Consider the following 13,000-nt stretch of genomic DNA (forward strand, 5'->3'; position numbering starts at 1 on the left):
AAGAGGAACACTGGAAGTTGTAAAAGCCTGTAAAAAAAACTCCAGAAACATGCATGTGCTACACCAGACCCACTGAATGGTCTAGGGTAGCCCACCACGTGGGTCACACGTGTTAGCGAGCATAGTTCTCCTTTAAGAGGACATCACAGCCCTGTTTCAGACCTGCCCCACACTGCCAAGGTGAAGCTGTTAAGAGTATGTTCATGTTGTTCACTTTGTGCAAGGAATGTTATTTTAAAATAAAAAGTCTAAACCAAACCTTTTTTTTAAATGGAAACTTAAATATCACAGCACAATGGCATTCTAATAACAGGTACAATCGTTATTCACCATTAGTCCAAAGACAAAGTCAACACCTCAAACTTCCCAAACTTATCCAGGCCCTGGACATGATTCAGATGGACACAGTGTCGCTGAAAATTAGCAGAGCAAGTTTGCATGCATGACTGAGTGGTGCAGAAGGAGCGCACACAGCACCTCAGTACGCCAACAGTCCTGGACCAACAGCACAGAGATGCAGGCGGGAGGAGCCCTCCTCCCTCCACAAGCATAACTCCAACATGGCGGTTCTCAGGAAGGTTTCATCCTACACGAGGAAGGTGTTCAAACCGATCGTGAACCCATCCTCTGTGTATCACGAGGTCGCAAACCTGAGAGAAGCACCGCACACACACACACACACACACACACACACACACACGTGCACGCACACATACTTACATGCACGCACGCCAGCGTTCTCCATGGGGGAGACAATTCTTAAGCATCGCTGGCAAACAAAATGTGCCCCGTACCAAAACAGGATAAGCTCTGGCAAGCTGGCAAACGACACAGTACACAGAGCAACATGAAGCGGATGCGTAGAACAATGTCACTGTAAGATCCCAGCAGGCATTTACCTGTTCAGAGTGGTTGCTACTCTAGAGCAGCGGAGAAAAGCGTGGCTTCGTGCTGGTGGTGCTCCAAGTCTCTCAAAGTTCTCTCCCTTACTCCTTCTCTCATTCTCTGGCTCTCCCTGTAGCCAAGCTGCAACTCCCTGCTCCAATAACCCCTGACCCACAGGAAGTAGACACAATGGACTGAAAATAACGAGGAGGGGGTGGAATGGAGGAAGGGGCAGAGTGAGAGTGAGAGAGGGAGAGTGAGAGAGAGAGAGAGAGAGAGAGAGAGAGAGCGAGAGAGAGAGAGAGAGCGAGAGAGAGCAAGAGCATGAGGCAATCCCCCACAACGATTTTTGAAATCTTTAAAGCAGGGCCGCAGTGAGTCTGCCCCAAAAATACTCACCGGCCCCTGACAGTGCCCCCTATCTTACATTCCCACCTTCATTTCCACACCCCCCTAGCAGCCTGCGGGGTGGGACACTGCCCACTTCACTGCTTGCACAATTACACACTGCTCAGAGGGAACTCCATCAAAGCAGCTGTGCAGCTGGAGTGCAAACCTAAAGGCAAACAAGCCAAAATACTCCTGTGCATAATACTAAAGTTCATTAGTGGTGTGTTCTTTGGATAGACTAACAGTTAAATACAGGCAGCACATATTAGCACAGGCTCCAGGTACTGGCAGTATAATCTGTGGCGGTCCATCATTTGGCTTTAACTAGCATGGCAGAAGCCTCAGACTAAGCCCACCAAATCACATTCTGCAGCCAGGCTCAGCTCGATCACATCCAAATCCAATTGTACCTCGAGAACTAAGGAAGAGAGAGCCACTCAGGAAATGGACAGACATGCCACGGAGAGATAAGCCAACAGACGCCGTGTCCCCGCATGTCCTCAGCACACTTCTCCTGCTCTGATTAGATAAGTGACCAACAACCCCGGTTCTGCTGCCGGGCATCCACCAGTCTACGGCCGTCCGACCACTGCGGCAAAGTCTTTGAAGGGCCGAGCGCACGTGTGGCCGGGCGTGCAGGATGCAGGACGTCGTGGGGGACGCCACTAAACAGACTTGCCTGAGCTGAGCGAGTGGCACGGCCGTCCACGCTTCGTTTGCATTAGGCGTGCCATGCCGGGACAGGCCTTTCTCGGGTGCAGGGCTAAAATCCTCTTCAAGCACCATGCTTTTCGGAGAGCTTTCAATTCCTCATGTTCGGAAGATGTCTAAATGTCCAAACTGTATGTCCAAATAGGTCAGTGTGCATGTCTGGGGTACTCAAGCAGGTGTGTAATAAGGAAGGGCCCTCTCTATTTAATCCAGATATGTCAAATTAATCAATATGGAACATAATCAGTATTATTAACCGTTAGAAGCTTTCAGGCATTACTGGTACATGGCACACATACAGTCAGAGGGGGAGAGAAAAGGAGAGAGATAGAATACGAGAAGACGTAAGCAATGGCAGGGTTGTTTCCCTTATTAAGAGCCTGTGATGTGCTACAGCATACTGACATGACCTGAATGACCAGACCAGGAATGAGACAGTATGGAGGGTCAGGCAACCTCCAGCTAGCTATGTTGGGACGTGTGGAGGAAAAACTGGTAGCATAAATGTAAATATTAAGCTGATCAGCAAAGTAGTCCAGAGCAGAGGCCCCAAATTTCACACAACAGATTCAACACAGCAATTATTGATCAAGGCTTGTCAAACTGCCCATTCTACACTCCAGAAGTGGGTAGGGTTTCACGACCATCAAATTAAACCGACTTGGCCAGAGTTTTTGCTCTTAAGTTCTTCAAAGACATGACCGTTTGGTAGTTTAATATAATGTCAGTCGCTGTGTAAACCCACAACTGAACGGCCTTCATCCTTAATCTTGCCTTTTGTAATCAGAAGGAATCCGACATGTGAAACGCCCTGTGGAAACACGATCAGCATGTGACAAAGCGCAGGTGTTAAACTGAAGCTTTGTAAAAACCTAATTCACATAACAGGAACGCTGAAAAGAGCCATCAGCTCTAATGGAGCTAAAGGCAGGCCCCAGGCCATGGGAGACAGGAGAGCCTTACTTGGAGCAGAGAGAGGTGCAGAGCAGTGCTATACATAGAGCTGCACGGCCTGGCTCCCTCCGCTGCTCCCATACATAGAGACAGACCATAATATCACTGCCTAGAGTGTCACAGCTGCCTCTTCTATGAGCTGATGGAATGCATCTCAATTCTGAACAAATGCACGCACGCGCATGCACACACACACACACACACACACACACACACACACACACACACGCACACACGCACGCACCCCAACCCATTTATAATCCCACAACAATGAGCCAGAAACACATAGCACATATTTTCCTAATAAAACCAATGAGCATTTTTACGACGCACGAGGTTGTAGATCTTTCGGATCAGTGCACGGGACTGCCTGCGCGACTATGTCTGCTCTGAGGGGACATTCTGTAAACTCCGCCCCCACCAGAGAGCTGTGCACCCTTGTGCTTCCCAGAGGTTTGTGGAATCAAACCTATCAAAGCATTCCTCAGCTGTTAGGTGCTGTTGGTCAGTGGTTATGCAGACTTCACACACCCCACAGATTCCCACTTTGAACTCTGAGTTATGGTGTATGGTATAGAACTCTTACGTAGAAACAGTGACTCAAAATAACCACTGCATGTCACCAGTTTCAATTGCTCCATAGGCAGGAGTTTGTTAAAAGAAATTCCAAAGGTCAAGGGTTACAGGCAGGATCTGCCTGGGGAGTACCCCACGGAGCGGTGCGCGTGTGGTAATCGGACCAAGATGGCAATGTGGCATTTGGAAAGAAGGATGACATCACAAATGTGAGAGATGCAGTAATGGAGAAGATACGCATGCGCCCCCCCCCACACACACACACACACACACACACACACACACACACACACACACACACAGAGTCTCTGTTGTCATCTTCTCCTGAATTTGCCCTCTCTCACTGCCCCATGACGCTACCATAGAGGCAGTTAGTCTGGTGGAAAAAGGTCAGTACTGTAGTGGTCTGACTGCACGTGCTCCCGTCGAAAGTCACATGCCTTTGTCAAAGCCGTGGCGTTTGCATTCGACACATTCCTCTGGTCTGACTCGTCTGGGTGCGCATGACCGGAGCAGCAGTCGGCTTGGAAACAATCCGCCTCTTACAGCCCATAGCCCCCACTTGCCACACCCACCAGCCAAAAACCCCCTGGTACCAAAACCTCCTGGTACCAAAACCCCCCTGGTACCAAAACCCCCCTGGTACCAAAACCCCCCTGGTACCAAAACCCCCCTGGCCCAAGATCTCACACAGGAACTTTAGTATAAAACAGCAGCAATGATGATAATAATAGCAACAGCCATATGACACATCTCGGTCAGCCACAACAAATGTACAAATAGGGTTTTTGAGGACGAAAAGAAAAAGGTTGCAAAGTACTTATTATAAAAGGTGAAGTCAAGCATTCTGATCAACTAAAAACAATTGGATTAAATAAAAAAGTTATATGCTACTGACTACTATGCTACTACATTTATGTACAGAATACAAAAATCTCAAACACTACTAATGAGATCCATATGCTTAAGTTATATATAATGTATTACACATGACTACACATAAGTGAACAAAGAAAGCTCAAAAGAACAACACTGATCTGTCAATTCTGACAGGAGCATCGAAAATCCAGTTAGCCAGTGGCACTGGGGACAAGATCATAACCGTGTATAAGACACTGATGGCCTTACCGTGAGCGGAAGCTGTGAAAATGGGTATCCTGGGAAACTCTCAGCTCATCAAATCAAATCTAGCCCATGAGTGTGGCAGCACCTGCTCTCCCTCAAATCCCCAACTGAGCGCCAGGAGACGCTGACTTGACACGCTCTGTCAAACCGGCAAACTGTCCCAGTCGAGCGCAGCCAAGAGTTTGGCCAGAACTAGGAATAAAAAAATAACACACCAGAGAGGAAAACTGACCTTGGAACAGTAGGGTTTAATCCCAGCTCTGTGAGTTGAATGGAGCCGGCTGCTGATACAAACAGTCGGAGTAAATCAGGTGGAGTCCAGCACCACCCGTCAGCAAACAGGGTAGTGTGAACCACTCCTCAGGTTCCAAAGTAGTGCGCACACAAACACTGAAAGGTCTTCACTGGAAGTGTGCAACTCTCTCTCTATTACCCGCGCATGCACAAGCGCACATGCACATTGCAAACACACACACACAAAAAGTATCTGTGTTGGCACCACGCCAGGGCAAAGCTATCGAGCCATGCTGTGCAGAAGTCCTGTAATGCAATCAGGGTGAGTGCAGCACTGTCACAGGGGACCATCACAGAGAGCCCCCCATCACCCCACCCATTTCTACACACACACACACACACACACACACACACACACACACACACACACACACACACACACACAGTTGGCTAGGTGGTAACAAAAGAGGTCAGGACTATGCAGCCTCACATTAAGCTGAGACATTGCGCAGGGCAACAGTGGCATTTCTCAGCATGTCTCTAGGCTGCCCTCTCCTCTGCACTCAAACCCTCCACATCCCTCACACGCAGCCCCAGTACACGCCAGGAACCCCTCGACCACCGGCAGCAGCCGAGCCAAGCGCCGGCCAGCTAACGGTCAAGCAGTGTGCATCTACTGCAACTGAACCACCCCCACTTTCACTCAACCCAGTCCGCATGAGAAACAGAGACTGGCAGCACATCAGCCGACAGACTCGTTTGTCTATGCTACGTCTTCCTTTTACATCCGATCACTTCACGTCGGTTTTCAAAACCCGCAGATAAGAAGGTACTAGGATGACTGGAGGACAAAATATAGGTGTGAAATGTTTTGCAAGCATTTGGAGTATTTTGCCTAGGCTGCTGTGTCCGAGAGTCTGAAGGGGAATGTAAACACAGCCCCAGAACATGGAGACTACACAATTAATCTTTATTGACTGGGATACTATAAAATTTAATGTAAACGGTTGTTTTGGAGTAAACTGCATCTGAGAAATTGACACAGATGTCTAGATTACAGATACATGCTATCTAAAATGACCAGTGAACATACATGTTTAATCATTTTTATGTCATGCTAGTAAATGGTAAAATAATACTGCATTTGTATTTTGTATAGTAGGGTAGGCGGGGTCGCAGGTGTCAACAAAACTCCTATGTGAATATTCATCAGAGCCGCAGTGACAGACCACAGTTCAGCATGGTGGTGAGCTGTGTTGTGCCAAGATACAAAAATAAATGGAGAGAAAACAGTACTGTGTGTGTCGCATACAGTTAATCGTTTTGGAAACAGGCCTCCTCAAGGTCCTTGGCATTCTCTGCTATTCTCCAAAATGTGCAACAAAACTGCAACAATAACCAATGACCCGTAAATTAAAGGTCATTAGCCTTGCTGCAAGCTAGTAGCTACAGGCCAGAAAAACAAAAACATGTTTGCTTGCACACATTAATCTGTTCTTTGTTTGAAAGGATATATGAATGAAATAGCTTATAATAAAAATACATTTCAGACATAAACAAACCACCACAAAACAATGTCAAGAGCGTCAAGAAATTTGTAACCATTTTGTGCAATAATGTAACAACATTTATAGCCATTATAGCCATGGTATGTTTCTCTCTAAATATGCATCCACTTGCACACCAACACAATTTTAATCACTTTGTTTACATCTACACCAGTGAATGATGATGTTTTGCAAAACTGGTGGAGTTTCCCTTTAACTGGGAGCACTGGGCTTTAATTAAAAAACAATGGCCTTTGGCCACTCAGCATTCCAAAGGCTCAGCAAACCTGTGCTGGGGGTGCAAAGCAGGACGTGTATGTGACAGGGGTGGAGAAGACTTGCTGGGAACAGATCACACTCAGCCAAACCAATGCTAAGCCCAGTCGCTCTTACTACAGATACAAGCTCAGGAGGACACGACATCCCAACAAGGCACGAGAGGCAGCCGAGCCCCTGGGGAAAGGTGGGGAACTCGGAACAACCTTCTCAGCCAACATAAGAGTAAAAGAGGCACGTGAAAAAAGGCAAGAGAATGAGAGAAAGAGAGAGATGGGAGAGAGTGCACTCCAGCCATCTGGTAGCCATCAGCAGAAAGAGGGGAAACGATCGCTCCACCACTCAGACACCAGAGAGCATCGGCCTTCTGCTGCACAGCTACTCGAGAGAAACAAAAGTTGAGGGGGTGGAGGGGTGGGGGGGCTGACAGGTCTGCATTCCTGTTCACTGTGGCCTACTGGGAAATGAAATTAAGGCGAGTGCATGAGGTGGACAGACACATATCAAAACAGGTGGAAACGGGTGCATAAAATAACCAATACGAGTGGGTTCAAGTCCATACATAATTAATACAGGTAGGTATGGGCACAAAGATATATGTACTTCGGGACGGGCACAAATATAATAAGTCAGTAAAACTAACAGAGAAATAAAACTACACATGCTCAAGTTGCACTGCTTAAAATGGCACTTGAGCTGTGAATGCATCTGCTAGGAGAAAAGGTCAAAGGGACGGAAAAGCAAGAGCTCCATTAAAGTCATTACTGGATGCAAAAAGTAGTGATCTTATAGTAGCTGCTCACAATTACTTCCCTTAAATAACTCCACGACTTCTCCAGCCATCAAGCCAAATTAATTCAGTCCACTTTTAACTGGAGGGCAGTCTACTCTGGACATAAATGTCCCATTATGTGCACCTAAATTGCAAGCGTTCATGTAGCTTCTGTAGCTGTGTGCTCTGCTGACAACATGGCTTGTCGCAGCCTTGTTCAATTAAAAACAAGACGAAGACAAAAAAAAATTATTACTTTGTTTTTTTACCAGATGTGTCAAAATGTAACTTTCATCTGAAGTAGCAGAGTTTCTAAAGACATATTTATTTAACTTCTGTATTAGACTGATGTAAGTAGAAACTAACGAAATGGCCTAACAGTTTCTAATTTTTGGACATGTGGAAGAAATGCATTTGTCGCCTTGCTCTGGATTCCTAAAGTCGACCAAAGGGACCATCTTTGGCCATCTGTGCATGTTTGTGGGGAGGAAGTATGCTCTGAAAATAGCACTCCTCAAAGTGCACAAATCTATTCTTACCCCATGCACACCCATGACTCCACTAACATATAACAGACTCCAGGGACAAAAAGCACTCCTGTTCTCCCTGGACTTCATCTGTGACCACACATGTAAAAGACCTCAGCATATTAGTGCTGATGTGGAACATGTTACTTCTGCACTCAAATAATTTAATTCATGAAATTATCAAAGACAAAACTGACTCTAGGTCAGCACATCATAAATCATCACAACAGCCAAAACTGGCAGTAAAATGGATCAGACAGCATTTCTCTCACTTCCTGTAATTACAAGGACAACCACATTCCCATCAATAAGAAATAACTGATTCTGATTTAACTGTTTATACAAGCAATATCTCACTTTGAATTAACTGTTTATACAAGAAATAACTGATTCTAAGTGTGTATATAAGAAATAATTGTTTCTGATTTAAACAATCTCCATCTTCGTAGACACATCCTAGTGTATCCTTTCCAGACAGCAGTTTAGTCTAATAAACGCATTATAAGTTAGTTTCCATTTCAAAAGTTTCAAGATTTATTCCTAAAACTGGGTTATTTACATTTATAGCACACCCTGAAGAATGCTACAACAAAGTGAATTCTAGTGAACAATAAAACAGGAGCCCTCTGCATGAGTTCACTGCTCCCTATTGGACCCTATACTATATCTTATCCCAGCTAGGCAAGGACAGAGGCTGAGCAAATATCCCCAGCACATAAAAGAAGACATCTGTTTACAAACTGCAGTAGGCAGAGCTTTTCACCAGATGACAACATGCAAACAGGCGCTGTTTATTCTAGGAGAAACTTAACTTTCCTGTGAGATACACCAGAGCCGATTTCAGTGGTGACTCCTGCATTTATTCAAGACTCCAGATCAGGAGTTCCCAGTTATAGAGCTCGGTGATGGCAACAGGTTTCTGAGAGGTTCAAACCATAAATAAGTACCAGCCAATGAATTCCTCTGAAAATCATGAAAGCATTTTTTAAGCGTGTGCGTAGGACGTTAAGCATAGCGATCATCATCATCGTCATCGACACATTCAGGGAACTGACCTGCTGGGCAGCTATAATTAGCAATGTTCCTCATGTGGTCAGTTTGAGGGCTTCAGATAAACACCAAGGATGACGTTGAAGTGTGACTGATCTGGACGTCAGTCCAGATGTCGCCAGGATAAAAAGTGCTACTACAATACTGAAGAAAATTCTATCGGTGTTCAGACCTGTGAATGATTAAACTGCAAATATCAAGAGATGGCCTCTTAGAAGTTGTCTACAGAATTCAGGCTTTAGCTATTACCCATTTCGTGTAATAAATATGCACAAATCCTGCACATACATAGATGGTTGTGTTTGTGTGTGTGTGTGTGTGTGTGTGTGTGTGTGTGTGTGTGTGTGTGTGTGTGTGTGTGCGCTTGTGTGAATAGCCTCAGGGGCCTGTTCCCTCACACCTGGAACTCACACCTGATACACCAGAATCCCTCTTTTCATCTGCAGGAAAGAGTGTGTGGTCAGAATTTATACCATGTCAACATAAAAGTCCCTGCAAGATGCCAAACTGTCTGCAGGTGCCTTAAAACGGCTTCAGAGGATTGCGAAGCTATTTAACAAGATGACTCGAAATCCATCAGCCCCACCATGGCCATTTGAGGTCTCTGCCACCAACAACTCGGCCATAACTGCTGCTCTGCTATTGTTTATCGGAAGGTAGATCATGTTCCCTGCTAGTAGGCTATTGTTTATGTAAACATGTGGAAATGAGAAAATCCGCAGCAATTCAGCAGAACTCCCACGGTTCTCCGGGCAGGTGCAAACGTGTGCAATGGAGCAGGCACTGTGCACTACGACCTACATACAATCAGGTAGTTAAAGGTTGTATACTGACAAACCCACAGCTCCAACTGGATGTGTTACAAGTGTAGGGGGTTGCCATTGCATTTAAAGGCAACTGATCACTTATTCAAGACACTTTAAAATCAGCTGATCCCTTTATGACTAACTGGAGCTTAGCAGTCCACTTGTACAGTTAAGTATCAATGATGGGGGTCTGTAAGGCTTTCAGCTGAGCCTTTATAACCCAATCATAAGGTTTATGTGCATTGCCCTTACGTTTCCTTTAGGATGTATTCCAACACCTACAAAATGCAACATTCTTCTATGATGATGACTTTTTTCTAACTCCATCATAGCAACACAAGTGTCAAGTGTGGTACAAATAACTAAATATATATTTAAAAAGTTGAAAAAAAGCAGTTACACCAATAGGCTAGCTGTAAATTTTGTACATTAATATTTCATTTTCTTTTCTTCGTATTTGTAACAGGCAGTTAATAATTTATTGAGAAGAGAATCCATTTCAGGATCACTACTCATCATTTCAGATCTGCACAAAACACAAATGGCTGTAAGGGGGGGGGGGGGGGGGGGTGTAGGAGGGAGGGAGAGAAACAGAACGAGAGAATGTAGTGGGGAAAGACAAAAGGAAAGAAAGAGTAAGAGCAACAAAGAAGGAAAGAAACAAATGAATACAAAAAGAGGACCCATGTAAAAAAAAAAAACTGCCTGTACCCACACCTTTCTAAGCCAATAAGTGAAGATACAAATGGCTGTTTGTCCTTGCTCTTAGCTTGCTTGTCTGAGCTAGAACAGGAAGGTTAGGAGATCCCATTTTCACTGCCTAAGCAGATTTACTAAATTCTGCCTAAAGTAAATAAATGAATTAATTAGGTAAAGAAAAACCATTCAACGTAGCGCAGTAAGCTGGTAACTGCCCAGACACCCGCTGCAGGAAGTAAAGGCACCTGCTTGCACCAACAGGAGTAATGGCTTCCGGTGTAGTGAGGTTTGTAAGTGGTTAACAGCTCCTAGTAGCTTGTTGAAAGGAATAAAAAGACAAGAGGAATTCTAGATGACTACTGAAACAGCCTGTTGTATGCCTACAGACAACCAGACATTCCTCATTTCCTTTCTCTCTTACACACAACCCTTCCCCCCACTCCTTATGCATCGTGGGAAAGCTTGATGCTAAAGTTTCAAAAGCTGCAAGAGGAGTGCACAACTGCCCCAAACGCCCTGCCTAAAAAAGTTTTCTGTCTGAGCAACAATAACAATACATCAACCAGAGAGCAACTGACCAGCTCAGAAAACCAAGGACAAAAACCACCTATAGCAGGGCCACACATGTTATATTAAGTGTAATATGTAACATCTAAGAAGGATACAGAAAGGATTTAAGATTCATTTACATTTCTGAGAATCTTTATAATAACATTTGTAATACATTTGGTATTCAAAACTACAACGTGTGGAGTTTCACTACCTCTCCATACAATTCAGAGATTGCACAATTTTTCTTTTCTTTTTTTTTTTTTTTTGGGGGGGGGGGGGGTTCAAATGAAAATAGAGGAATGAAACAACAAAATGAAGAAAAGGTTTCACACGCATGACACCGAGATCCGCTTTTCAAAACTCCACAAAGAACAAAGTGCAAAATGGGAGCTATATTATTCACTCCGCAGATTGCTGGGAGCTGTTCTATCCGGTCTGCAGATCACTTCTGCGAGTATGATTTGGCATGGCGTCGCTGCTGTGGACCTACAAGAGGCTCCGTACTGAAGCGGCGGGTGTGCACTTTGATCCTTCCGGGGTGCTCGCAGTAAACATGCCGGAGACAGAGCCGAGCAGCCAGGAAGGCAGTACACTTTTGACCCTCTGTGCTCAGCAGCATGTGGCCCGCAGCAGTAGAGCTGAGAATCTGGGCCTGGTGCCTGCACTTAAGCACTAACATCAGGCCTGGATCTCACGCTCGAGGCTCACACATGAGCCTATTGGCAGTTAAAAACAATGAAAAATAACTCGCTCAGTTTTGCTAGCGTTTAAATCTTACTGTTATGAATTATGAGAAAGCAGGAGCCCTGTGAAGGAGCCCAGTTCATGGGAGGAAGTTTATGGTGGAGGTTCTCCTGCGTTTCATTTCACCAGATGGACACAGGACATGCTGCAGAAGACTCTTCCTCCAGCTAATGAAAAGGACTGAAAAAAAAAGCTCAGCTTCCTCACAGGTCACTGTATGAGGAAGAATGCTGCACTGTGCAGTTCCAGACAGAACACCGCTGCTCATCACACTTTGCTTGCACTCTGCAGTAGCCGTTGAGGGCGGTGCGTGTCCATGCTCTGTGGGCTGGAGGGACTGTGTGAGCACGTGCACACCAGTGCTAACTGTTACACCACCAGGGCAGCAGGAGGCCCAGAAACGGGGAGCAAACTGCTGCCTTCTTCCTCCAACAGCAACTGGGACTGCAGGCATTGGTCAGATAAATCCAGATAAACAACAACAACTCCCTCCTCCTAAATATCTGGGCCACCATCAGAGCCAGATAACTGGAAAAGTACTGGTGTTAAATATGTCAAGTATGCACAATAATGAATTACACCGTCATCATGCTGCATGATATGAGTATATTCAGTTCTGAATTATTATAAGGCATGATCATGTCAGTAACAAAAGCAACTAAAGTTAAAGAAAAAACAAAACCATACAACCATTCCTTCTGACATTTGACAAGATTCGCTAAATATTGCTCTGTTGCTGGACAAACTGACATTTAATTTTTGTTTAAGGGCATAAAATATGTATGTCTTATTTCAATAACAATTAATTAATTGAATAATTAAGGCTCCTTGTAAAACTCCACCTGATTTAAGAAATGCAATAAAGTGCAGTGCTTGGGCCTACAGAACAGCAGTGACATAGTTGGCTAAGGCTTGATAGCAAGGTGAGTTGGGAGTGATTTCATTATAGATTAAGGAGTTTATTACGTCTAGGAAGCCAGAAAACCCCTTTGCCACAGGTTACAGATGACTGGTGACCATTTAGTGTTAAACACAACAAAGGATAAATAAGAGATGCTAAAATGTTCCCTGTTCACAATTTAAATAATTGATTATACTCATAGCTGGGCGTCAGACAAGACTTTCATAAGGTACAGAGTCTTTCGATTAGTT

At 44.8% G+C, this 13,000-nt stretch overlaps 1 protein-coding gene across 13 annotated transcripts in view; it reads right to left on the reverse strand.

Annotated features, from left to right (window-relative positions):
* gab1 (GRB2-associated binding protein 1) overlaps window positions 1-13,000 on the reverse strand; it is a 53,755-nt gene that overhangs the window by 39,276 nt on the left and 1,479 nt on the right. The window contains exon 1 of one of the 13 annotated variants that reach the window (XM_076974944.1): window positions 4,874-5,100. The exons of 10 other annotated variants lie outside the window; for them this stretch is intronic. The gene's annotated coding sequence lies outside the window, so the exon portion shown is untranslated. Of the gene's footprint in view, window positions 1-899; window positions 1,186-4,644; window positions 4,798-4,873; window positions 5,101-13,000 lie in introns of those variants that run through there. 2 more of the 13 variants (XM_076974946.1, XM_076974945.1) reach the window with 2 other exon arrangements.

This window comes from Brachyhypopomus gauderio, chromosome 15 (assembly GCF_052324685.1).
Source record: "Brachyhypopomus gauderio isolate BG-103 chromosome 15, BGAUD_0.2, whole genome shotgun sequence".
Classification (NCBI taxonomy): Eukaryota; Metazoa; Chordata; class Actinopteri; order Gymnotiformes; family Hypopomidae; genus Brachyhypopomus; species Brachyhypopomus gauderio.